This window comes from Cervus elaphus, chromosome 5 (genome assembly GCF_910594005.1).
Source record: "Cervus elaphus chromosome 5, mCerEla1.1, whole genome shotgun sequence".
NCBI lineage: Eukaryota > Metazoa > Chordata > Mammalia > Artiodactyla > Cervidae > Cervus > Cervus elaphus.
The window spans coordinates 87,737,724-87,747,969 of record NC_057819.1 but is presented as its reverse complement, the minus strand read 5'-3'; the positions used below and the strand labels follow the sequence as shown (position 1 = coordinate 87,747,969).

The window sequence follows — 10,246 nt, the reverse complement described above, 5'->3', positions numbered from 1 at the left end:
TCTGTACCAGAACAAAGTCATAAATCCCATTATGTTTCTCAGGATATGACCACAGGCCTATTGATAAATGTCCACTGTTTAACTATCTAGGCTTATGGCACATGAATCATGGGTTAACTTTGATTGTATCTCTCTTTTATCTTGTCCAGACTAGTTTCAAGGAATTTGGGGAGGTGGGTTTGAGCACGTACACTTAGGGTATATAAGGTTTTCACAAAAACTGGTCAGGGTCCTTGGCTAAGAGGAGACTCTGCCTTGGGCCCGCTGGTGTAATAAACTGCACTCCACTATCTGCATTGTCCTTCTGAGTGAGTTTGTTTTCCGGAACACGTGGCTACAACAATATGAGAGTTCCCTTTCCTCCATAACCTTGCAGACACCTTGTATGGTTTCATTTTCACCATTCCAATGGGTAGGTAGTTTTGATTGGTATTTCCCTAATGACTAATGATGTTATCTCATTATAGTTTTTAAAAAGCTATTTATTTAATTAATTAATTTTTGACTGTACCACACAGCTTGTGGGATCTTTAGTTCCCTGACCAGGGATCAACCTATGCCCCCTGAAGTGGCAGTGTGGAGCCCTAACAACTGGACTGCCAGAGAATTCCCTCTTTTATCCATTTTTAAATTGTTTTCCTATTATTGCCTTTCAAGAGTTCTATATATAATTGAGATACAAGTTCTTTTATCATGTAATCAATTACACATAGTTTCTTCTGGTCAAGGGCTCATATTTTAATTCCCTTAAAAGTGTCTTTCACTGTTAAGGAGATTTTTTTTTTTTTTTCCTAAGGAAGCATTTTTAAAGTCCAATAAATCAATTTTTTTTTTCTTTTATGTTTTGTGCATTTAGTGTCAGCTCTAAGAACTGTTTGCTGAACCCAAGGTAAAAATTCTGTTTTCCCCCGGAAGTTCGGAAGTTGAGAGATTAAACATACAAATGGATACTGGCCAAACCATAGATCAAAACGGACCTCTGATCACAGCGCTCAGTTGTGACTCAAACCTGATTCACAACTTTGACTTCCCAACCTAACCACAACCTCTGCAGCAACTGGTCAAACGTGTTCAGGACTTGATCAACAGCTGCTAAATTGCTTCCCCCACTTCCAACTCTGGCCCAACCAAACAAAGCCAGATAAGGTCTCCAAACCAGTGACATGAGATAACCCACTTCCAGGAAGCCCACTTCCAGCTTCCATAAGTGAAAGTTGCTCAGTCATGTCTGACTTTTTGTGACCCCATGGACCATACCATGGAATTCTCCAGGCCAGAATACTGGAGTGGGTCGCCTTTCCCTCCTCCAGGGGATCTTCCCAACCCAGGGATCAAACCCAGGTCTCCCGCATTGCAGGCGGATTCTTTACCTACCAGCTGAGCCACAAGGCAGCTTCCTCAGAACAACCTCAAATCAGGTCATCCCTGAGCCCTCTCTCTCTCTTTTCACTATAAATCTTCCGAGTTTCTGCCATCACAAACAAAGGATGGTGGCTGATTCTCTTGATGTACTGAGCTCTGAGTGAACAGAGCTCTACTTGTTATCATTTGGGCAGTCTTCATTTATTTCCACATGATTTTAGGCTTTACATTCAGGTCTATGACACATTTTAAGTACACTTCTGTAAATGGTGTAAAGACTTCGAATTGAAGTCCTTTCTTTGGTATGTAGATATCCAATGGTTCCAGTCCTATTTGCTGGGACAACTGGATTGCATTTAGAAAATGATGAAACACACCTCAACCTGCCAGCCTGGTTGTTCCCAACAAATAGTCAATAATTTGTTAGTTCCAAACAAACTAAATGTGTGTGTATATGATATATTTTTATTACATAAAATATAATATATTAAATATATAATATACTTTTTTTCCCTCACAAAGATGGGAACTGCTCGGACCAGAGAAAGCTAAGGAATGTGTTCCATTGCAACAAAGATAAATGACCAACTCAATCAGATTTGCTCCTTTCAAAACTTGGGCTATAAAATAATCTGAGATTGCCCAGGTCTAAGTGAGAGAGGAAAGACAAAGCACCAAGAAAAGCCATACCCACAGCATACCCTAGAAACACCCTGACCCTGAAAGCTTTCCAGGTCCAAGAAGAATGTTGCAGAAACTGTTACCAAAATCACAGCAGAAAAATCACCTCTTGACCATTTTTCTGGTGGCCATGGGCTCATGTCAGACTTGGCTTCTCCACCTGTCTTCCACACTTAATTCCTGTATGAATCTGGGCTCAAGTTCTGTGGGAATAAACGAAGTGAACCAACTTCAGAAGAGTGGCCTCAAAATAGTAATTTGCTTGCCTTCCCTGTGCTTGTCCTATTCTAATGGTGTGTCTTCCTGTATTTTAGGAGAACATTTCAGGGAAAGAACAGGACAATTGCTGAGAGTATGAGTCTCAAGACTGATTTGAAAATGAGTTTTGCTGTGTATGTTTTAAACGCAGGAAAAGTCACCCCTAGGAATGAGCACAGGAGAGGAATGAACCCTCAACTGCAGAAGAAAACAGAAAGAAAGCATCATGCATGCAACACCCGTCTGCTGAATTCTGGAGGGGGAGTGACCAAGGCTCAGACTGAGAACAAAGTCTACAATTATGAAAGCCGTGGAGTATGACTGTATCTGCCTTCAACTTTCAAAAGGCTGTTCAGATGAGTTGCACCAGGGACATGTCTTTCTGATTTCTGTGAAATCATGGACCATCAGAGGCCTCTGTTATAGGACTTGCTACCTCTGCTCCTCTTTGAACCACAGACAGCGAATATCTACTGTTGTCATGAATTCTCAGGAAGCACTGGCCTTCCTCAAAGGCAGGATTCAGACTCTTAGAAATGTTCTAATTTGTTAAATCCATAGAAAGCTCAGGTTCATGTACAAAATAAAGGTAACCCAGAGGCTTCAGCTGCTGCTTTATTTGATAGTGCTCACCGCCTTCAGTGCCTGGAAAAGCTCAACCTTACTTCAAGTCCACACAGGTTGAATTTAAAATGTTCTCAACAAAAGAGTCACAATGCTTTACTGAGTATCTCCTCAGGTGTTTCTGCATTTATAAACACTGAGGGAGGGTACATATTTTTTGGTGTGCATGATAAGACCCATCGAGTCACTGTCCTTGGAAGTGAAAAGAGAAACTAGATCTTTCCACCATGAGTGCTTCTGTTGATCACTGTATTAGGAAGTTACCAGTCCATCACTTCTGAACTCAGAGGTGTGAGATTAAAATATGCCATCAAATTCCTTGAAGTGCACAATCAGGAGGCCCTCCATGGATAGATATGTCTGTGCAGTCGAGGTGGAATGATTCTGCAGTGTAGCATTTCTGTCTAATTCCAGGCAGGTGAAGGACCACTGTGTGAGACAGCTGGCCACAAAGAACAGGCAGCACGGATGGTGTAAGAAGACTGAGGTCAGGAAACAAAATCAACAGTGGTTTTCATGTTTGCTGAGGTGGGAGGAGGTGGGGAAGGAGGAAGGGGAGGTTATTATTTTAGTATCTGGGGAAAGAGAGGTACCTTCTGATTTGCAGATGCCTGATTTATTAATTCCTATAGACACAGCGGGTGGGTCATTGCCCCTCTTTCCCTCTGCCTATCTTGAATATCCTGCATTCCACAAATAGATGCCCTGGCTTAGCAGACCTACTAGATGCTGGTGCAGAAAGCTGTTTAACAGTTTGTTATCTTCACACCCTTTCTTGTGTTCACATTCAAGTGTCTTGCTTCCCTTTCTGATTATGAATTCACACTTACTTCTTCAGGAAGTTCCTTTTTCACAGGTGCATATGTGTCCTCTCTAATTTACTGCCCCTTTCCCCTGCCCCCCATTCTTATAATGGTTCCATGATCAAATCTTTCTCACAACCCCACTTCCATTTTTGAACCAATACACAATCAAACCTCTCTTTCTTCACTTTTCCTTTCAAAAGTCATGACTTTTGATGTTAACCATGACTAGAGGCCAAAAAGGTGATATGCATGCACCTTGGAAAAGGAAATTCTGAGATAAAATCAGACAAAAGAAAATCAATGGTAACTTCTTTAAAAGTCCAGAAAAACAAAGTCCATTTCAGGGTCTTCTTAGAAATCTATATTCATTTACCTTCACTTCTTCTAGTCATACTTTTTAAAAATATATTTAGAGATATGCCAACATGTACACATAGATTAACTGTCCTCAATGGTCCCAAACAGAAAACAACCAAATTATCTATTGATACAACAATGGATAAATATAGTATACTCGCATGATGGAATATTATTCAGCAATGAAAATGAAATAGGTCTAGAGAAGGATAATTAAATTGTTTCAAAATACCACTAAAGGGTTAAAGAAAGAGAGGGAATTTTAAGGGGGTCTGGGAGACTGTTCTAAGGTAATGACCACTCAAGAAAAGAATCCAATAAGCTAGCAACAATCTACTCTACCTTGAAGTGAGACCAGGTGCATCTAAGCACTAGACACACTCAAGCCACAAGATCTTACAGTTAAAACACAAGACAACAGACATGGGGTCTGACTCTTGTTCCATGAAGTCAGAAATGCTGAAGAGCAGCATTTCTACATTTAGCTAAGACAGGAACACAGATGAAAGGAGAAAGAAACCAGGTAAAGGGGGCTTTATACTGAAACCTGGGATGAATTACCATATTCTAGAATAGGTTACCACCCTTTTGCTAATATATATGTTCTGAATAGCACCCTAACAGTCCTGGTTATATCACACAGGGATGGAGGAGAAATTAACTATATAAGCCTGCAACAAGGGCAGGGTAGGCATGCAGTTGTTAGCGCTCGACCCTTAGCCAGAGGTCCCACTCCACTAGCAGTCAGCCTCGCAGTGGTCCTGGCAGCAGAGAGTGTGGTGAAAGGTGGATCACGGCCTTCTCCCCAGGGTCCTCCAGGCCCTCCAGCCTCAGGACTGGCAGGTGAGTTGGGGCCCCCAGGGACAGGCTGAGAGCTGTACCTTGCAGAGCTCCAGAGCCCTCACCAGGGCCGCCCACTGGCCAGGCCTGGGCCCTGGTGAGAGAACGAGACCAGGTACTGGATGAGTGCTCCCAGGCAGGGTAACCGGCCTGCACAGGGAGACCCTCCTCTTAGCCAGGGCCTGGGCCTGGGAAAACGAAAGTTGAGTCTTGGGACCTTACCCTTTCTTGTCAGAACAGAGAACAACATTTGCTTTAGTGGAGGTTTACAGGGACATTGTGATCTGACCATGACCTGATACTGAGAAATTTGCAATAACTAACCCCTCTCCTCACATTTCCTATAAAAGGGCTTTGCTGAAAACTTTCTGGGAGTTCAGGGTTTTTAAGGCATGAGCCACCCATCTCCTTGCATGGCCCTGCAATAAACCTTTCTCTGCTCCAAACTAATGTTTTGCTATTGTTTGGCCTCACTGTATGTCAGGCACACAGAGCTAATGTTTGGTAACAAGACTTGATGTCTACTCAGGAAAGAGAAAATGATAGTTTTCTCCCCTCCCCACTCTTTCTTTGATTACAAAAATGTAGCCCTCTTTGTTCTTGGGGTTGCACTCCCTGGACTGCCCACTAGTATCTCTCACAAGCATCCTATGCTAATAAACTCACTCTTTGCCAACTGCTTTGCCTCACGTTGACTTCTTTCTGTGAGGAGACAAAACCTGAGCTTCAATAAGTCAGACACCAGATGAGCTGTTTTAATTGAAAGACAGTGGGCTTGAATCCCCTTCTGAACTAGGGATCTTGGGTTCAAATTCTAATCTGAGGTGCCGCTGGGTTCCAGTCCTATTTGACAAGGAGTGTGGCTTCAGAGCCTGCTCAGAACTCTTTCAGACACAGATCCAAACCACTAAATAAAATATACAATGTTAGGAACTAAATGGTTTGAAAACAGTAATGATTTTAAGGCAGTTTATAAAACACTCCTTTGATCTTTTGTGAGAAAAGACAAAGACTCAATCCCTTAATCTATGCCAAAGAAAACAGTCAATGTTGACATTTAAGGAGAGACTGCAGGATTTTTAAACTGTGGTTGTAGATTTAAATACACATTATATATTGCATTAGACTGAGTCTTGTCTTATAAAAATCATGTCTTAAGGAATAAGGAAAATTAGCAATTCCCCAAATTCAGATAATATAAAGATTTTTTAAATCTTAAACTTAAAAATTCACTCTCAAAGGTTTCAATGGGCCTTTTCCAAACATATTTATGTGCTCTTGCTGCCTATTGAACTTCTGCTCCAGAAAATATAAAGGTTGACCACCACGGTCCTCTCCTCCAACTCATGGGCCCTCCGGCTCCTCAAATGGACAGAAGGTGTGAGATCCAGGTAGCGGCCCCACGGAGGCCTAGATCCAGCGATGGGTCTCAAGGCCGCCTCCCGAGCCCCGGCTTTCTGAAATGGGATGTGGGTCTGGACACGGATGACCGGCAGGCACAGAAGACCCGAAAGTGTCTGCTCCGCAGCGCTGCACCACGGCCTCCGGGTCCTAGTATTTCAACCTGAAAGTCAACTTCGAGCTTTGCTTTGGACAGACCCTCCAGGCCAAGTGAACAGGACCACCAGGGAAGTCCCCGTGTGGACATGTCTTGAACCTCTTTGGGTAAAAACCAAGAAGTGAGCTGCAGCACTTTTCAGTGCCCACTACAAAGAGGGCACTTGAAAAAGCAAGAGAGTTCCAGAAAAGTATCTACTTCTGCTTTATTGACTATGCCAAAGCCTTTGACTGTGTGGATCACAACAAACTGGAAAATTCTTAAAGAGATGGGAATACCAGACCACCTTACCTGCCTCATGAGAAACCTGTATACAGGTCAAGAAGCAACAGTTAGAACTGAACATGGAACAGACTGGTTCCAAATAGGGAAAGGAGTATGTTAAGGCTGTATATTGTCACCCTGCTTATTTAACTTATATGCAGAGTACATCATGCAAAATGCCAGGCTGGATGAAGCACAAGTTGGCATCAAGATTGCCGGGAGAAATATCAATAACCTCAGATATGCAGATGACACCACCCTCATGGCAGAAATCGAAGAAGAACTAAAGAGCCTCTGATGAAAGTGAAAGAGGAGAGTGAAAAAGTTGGCTTAAAACTCAACATTCAAAAAAACAAGATCATGGCACCTGGTCCCATCGCTTCATGGCAAATAGATGGGGAAACAACAGAAACAGTGACAGACTTTATTTTGGGGGGCTCCAAAATCACTTCAGATAGTAACTGCAACCATGAGGTTAAAAGATGCTTGCTCCTTGGGAGAAAAGCTATGACTAATCTAGACAGCATATTAAGACATTACTTTGCCAACAAAGGTCCATCTAGTCTAAGCTATGGTTTTTCCAGTAGTCATATATGGATGTGAGAGTTGGACTATAAAGAAAGCTGAGCGCAGAAGAATTGATGCTTCTGAACTGTGCTTTTGAAGACTCTTGAGAGTCCCTTGGACTGCAAGGAGATCCATCCAGTCAATCCTGAAGAATCAGTCCTGAACATTCATCGTAAGGACTGGTGCTGAAGCTGAAACTCCAGTACTTTCGCCACCTGATGGGAAGAACTGCCCCATTGGAAAAGACTCTGATGCTCGGAAAGACTGAAAGCAGGAGAAGGTGATGACAGAAGATGAGATGGTTGGATGGCATCACCGACTCGATGGACATGAGTTTGAGCAGGCTCTGGGAGTTGGTGATGGACAGGGAGGCCTGGTGTACTGCAGCCCATGGTGTCACAAAGAGTCGGACACGATTGAGCAACTGAATTGAAATGAACAAAAAGGAAAGCTTCGTGGTTGGTTGGTTTCTCTGAATTTTGGACATGCAGCTCTAATCTACATTCTGGTGACCAGTAAGGTTGTCCAGGGAGCAGGACTCTGTAGCAAGACCAAAGCAAGGATGCCTGGCCATTTTCACATGATGACCCAGCAGACCCAGTGGGAATGGAAGGCTCTGTAGAAGACAGAGTTCTGAAGAAAGTTCCCTAACAAGCCCAATAACAATCCCTGTGGTTTTGGAGGAAGACCATGCTCACTCCTGCCAGTGAGAGCTGTCCATGTGCATTCAGTCTCTGGACTCTGACAGAGTCCTACTGAGACTGAATCTCAGACCATGGGGCACCAAGTAACTGTGTGCACTGACATCCCGTCACATCCTAGGGGTCAGCTGATCCACTGAATCACACAGTGAAGGTACAGAGTAGAATTCCATCGTAAAATGGAACTCATTTATACGAGACTGGACACAAGCGGGTCTGCAAGACCAAAACAAGTTACAAAAGCAGGCAACTCGGACCCCCATAGCATCTCCATCCACTATCTCACTGGCTTTCCCTCCACTCACAGCACTACCTTCAACCAGAATGGATGGTTGCTGCCCTCTGCCACACTCGGGTAACCCTGAAAGACAATGCCAAAGGGAACTTCTCTAGGTCAGCAAACAATCATTGGGGTGGAATGAGAGATCTTCAAGGACTAAGACCCCACAGGAATAAAAGTTTAGCCCCATGAGGTAAAGACTCCCATCCCACTGAGATGGGCAGAACTTGGAGGAGTTGATGGGAGAAGGGAGGCTGCTATAATTACCACCCGAGGCCTAAGGTCAGCTCCAGAAGTGGGTCAGTAGCAGCCAGGATTTGTGCTAATTGATGTTTCTTTCTCCCCCACTCCTTCTGATGAGAAGATCGGGGATTGATGACATTTTTGGTTTCAGATGAACATTTGACTGAATTGACACCACGGTATGGTATCTTCATTTACTATGTTGGGGATATTAACCCTTCACTCACAGGAAGGATAAGAACAGATGCTTGGGAGGGTGAGAAGGTGTGTTGTGAACATCTTCCCTCTGGGATCCATTCTCCATCCTGTTCTGGACCCAAGAGGCTGACTGGATGATATCATCACCTGAATTCCGGTTGATTTCGTCCATGGAGACAATGACTGAAAATTAGCAGGAAGGAGGACAGTAAAGCAAGGCTTTTAAAAAAAAAAAAAACTGCCCATTTTACAACCATATTTTGCTCTGCCATTTTTTATAGTCCTTTGTTCATGTATTTGAGTTTGCCTCTGCCACAGGATTCCCAGTACCTAGAACAGCTAGTTTCACACACAGGCATAGTTTCTTCTTAGACGGGAGGCCTTCCTTTCAGTTATCATCCTTCTGAATATACAGACATGCTTCCATCCTGGAGGCTGGAGAGAGCATAAGAGTCTGTGCAACAGTTGTCCCAGCCAACCTTAGAGTAATCTCAAACGTGACCTCCCTTGGAGTGATCTCAAACGTGACCTCCCTTGGACTGATCTCAAAAGTGACCTCCCTTCCCAAGTTTGGAGCAAACATCATCGTCCAACCTGATGTGTTCATCCAGCTCCTCAGATACCTTGTTGCTCTGGACCGTACCCTTTGCTTCCTCACTTGTTTCAGGAGCTTTGTCTGCTATGTTTATTAAAAGGTCAACCCCTTGCGGGAGTGATCCTTTTTTAAAAAGACCTGGCATAGCTCTGCCACATGGGTCTCCTCATGTTCCAAATACAGTGCACTCTAACCTCTAAAGTGCCATCCACACCCTAAGTCCAGGAAGCCCCCAGAGAGTCACAAGGGATGTTAGGTGGGGAATTTTCTCTGACCTCCTGCACTGCTCTTTGCTTTTGGATATCATCACAAAACACTCTATTAAATATCATCATCAAAACACTCTATTCCTGAATGCAAGGGTAGGGAGTGGGGAGGCCCCTGCAATCCAAGCAGCAAGTCAGAAAGTGGACCAAGAAAATCCAGAAAAAATTCCTGGGCAATTTTTGTCCTTTCAGTGATTTTTTTTTTTCTTCTCATATTAGTCTCTGTTGTCATTGTGGGAATTCTTAGTTTCATCAGTCATGACATGTTGCATCTTTTCAAATGTACTTTTTCATGGTTTTCTGAGTTATTGCCTGGCAGATGTTTCTTGTGTGTGCTTAGTCATTCAACCATGTCCAACTCTCTGCAGCCCCATGGACGGTAGACGGCTAGACTCCTCTGTTCATGGAATTTCACAAGCAAGAATACTGAGCAGGTTGCCATCTCCTTCTCCAGGGGATCTTCCCCACCCAGGGATCGAACCCCATGTCGTGCCTCTCCAGCATTTGCAGGCGTAACATGCTATTAAAAATGCAAGAAGAGCTCTTCCTGCCGTCTTTCAGTGCTGCCATAATGGTGCACGAATGTCCTGGTTGATGCTCTGGAGTACCAACAATGGCAAAAGGAAAGAGGTAAATGACAGGTTCC

General features: G+C 43.6%; 1 pseudogene; it reads left to right on the top strand.

The window, feature by feature from the left end:
• Window positions 1-2,397: 2,397 nt before the first annotated feature.
• On the top strand, window positions 2,398-6,543 carry LOC122693201 (annotated as a pseudogene).
• The last annotated feature ends 3,703 nt before the right edge of the window (window positions 6,544-10,246 follow it).